The sequence below is a fragment of the Ornithorhynchus anatinus genome, chromosome 3 (assembly GCF_004115215.2).
Source record: "Ornithorhynchus anatinus isolate Pmale09 chromosome 3, mOrnAna1.pri.v4, whole genome shotgun sequence".
NCBI lineage: Eukaryota > Metazoa > Chordata > Mammalia > Monotremata > Ornithorhynchidae > Ornithorhynchus > Ornithorhynchus anatinus.
The window spans coordinates 58,247,169-58,249,680 of NC_041730.1; positions in this window are offsets into that span (position 1 = coordinate 58,247,169).

A 2,512-nucleotide genomic window follows, 5' to 3' on the forward strand; every position below is an offset into this window, starting at 1 on the left:
AGGACAAGAATGAGTCAGTATTGTGCTCCAAGAAAAAAAGCTGCATTCAAAGCCCTCCTTGGTTCCTAATTGTTGACTTTCCCATTGTCAATTTAAAGTCAGATCTAATCTGTGAGACAGATCTGCATACTCCAGCTAATCACTACAGCGTTTAGCAGTAACCATGCCAGGTGTTTGAAAGTGACATTTCTAAACTTTTCCTGCAGGATTCTGAGGCTACAGTCAGGTTTGGGGTCTAGAACTAATATGAAATTATCAAAGGACAGAAATGTTGTGACAATTCTTTCCAGACTTGACAGAGCTGAATGTCACCCTTATTAGTTTCTCTCTAGATAAATATTTTGACAGAGATCATTTTGAAAATATCATGGATTGAACAATATCTTCAATCAAAAGGAAATTAGAATCTTGGATCTTATAGGCTCTGCCCCATTGCTTTTGGGTGAAACTTCCCTTCAGGTTTTCATCCTCAAGGAGGCACATACCATTTTATCAAATATCTTCAAAGAAATACAAGTCAAGAATACCTTGGTGACCCACTAGAGCATCTCAAAACACATCAAAGGAAAACAGACAAACCTAAAGAAGTGCAGCCCAAACTCTCCCCCATCCAAAATCAATCTCCTCCTCTTTCTTTCACAGTCTTCCTCCTCCTGTGAAGAAGAATGCCCTTCTCTGGAAGGGTAATCCCTCTTCCTGTAATTTGGGCTCATTGTGATAGTCAGTACCAGTTGTCAGTATCAGTCATTTGCCATCTGAGCCTACTTTCCCTCATCCAGAGAAGCAGTGGTAGAAAGAATCCATTAGATTGTTTCTGAAAAGGCCTATGGGTTCTATCCATGTAGCTAAAAGATACTGGAATAATGAAGTAGTTCTTATGGTATTTATTGATTTATGGTATCATTGATTTATCGTTTCAGAGAATTTCAGAAAACCCATCACTTAGGATCGTCTGAGCAACTTTTCCAGGTAAATAAAACTAAAATTCAGATCACACACAGTTGTTACAAACGACACGATCATGGTGTGTGTGAAGTTCAATTTGCTATTTTTTTTTCCTTCTGACTCTGTTACTCATCTGCCTTTTGAACCTGGGACAGGATTATTTTTTTCAATTCTTCTGCAGCTTAGTTCCCTTTATATTAAAATGTGAATATTTACTTCCCTCACAGGTATGCTGCAAAGGATAATTAAGGTTGCTTATGTGCTATGTGCTTTGAAGCTGAAAAGAGCAATCTGAATACTGTGAGTGTTCATAGCCGATAGTCCTGTCTTTGTCTGGTAAGCACTCACCTTCAGTTGTTTCCTGCTTTGTTACACAACTTGTTATGATTTAAATGGGCATTTGTGTTAGAGGTACTAGTAGAAATTGGGTTGACAGCAGAGGTTTATGACACCTCAGGTGCTAAATTTATGTCTGGCAAATAGGTCCGGATAAGGGATATTTATACCCCACAGTTACACATTTTGGCTGAAATGAAAGAAGAGAAGAGGACAGTCAATATACTGTATAATTGTTGATTAGTAGTAGTATTAATTATATTCCTGGGATAGTCAGTAGGATTTTATTCCCCTTGAGAAAGCTGAACTGGAGTTATTTCATCTAATACCTATATTGGAACTATAAAATAAGAAGTATGGGATATAAAAATGAGAAAATCATTATTTAATCTCAGAGGTTTGTTGTGGTGTTTTTTTTTTTTAATTTAGCACTTGGGAGAAGGGTGAGAGGGTTAAGACCCAAGAAAGTCATTATATCCATCCTTGATTAGCTGACATGTGATCAGGAATCTAGGCTGAAGACTTTTCCAAATGGGAGTGTGCCAGGAAAGAGCAGTGACTTTTCAGACACACACAACTAACCACTTGGATCCTGACCAAAGAGGAAAGGTGGCTGGTAAATCATCCAGAGGGAAAACATATTTAGTCAGTGGACCTCATTCAAGACGATGACCATGAGGTGTTTGCAAAGGCTTTTAATCCATTACCAAGACCATAGCAAGTGGATCTTACACTCATTCTCACCCAATGCTTCTCCTCCACCTCATCCCCATGTTTCACAAGGATTATGCTTGCCAAAACATTTTCCCATTTCAACTTTTTTGGGGTAAATCCAGATATTTGTTGACCTCTAGAAGGGGCTCTAAAATATGGGTTGGGAGAACTGGTTCCATTATTAGCTTATTCATTCATTCAATAGTATTTATTGAGCGCTTACTATGTGCAGAGCACTGTACTAAGCGCTTGGAATGAACAAGTCAGCAACAGATAGAGACAGTCCCTGCCATTTGATGGGCTTACAGTCTAATCGGGGGAGACAGAACAGATGACCTTAGTCAAACATTTTAATATCTTCAGTGTTCATCTGAGAGCACTAATTAATCATCATATTAACATCGCAGTTCTATGTGCCATGATAGATTTAGAAGTGTTTTAAAATCAGGTGTCACAAAAATGAAACAGTTTCATTCAATCAATCAATCATATTTATTGAGTGCTTACTGTGTGCATA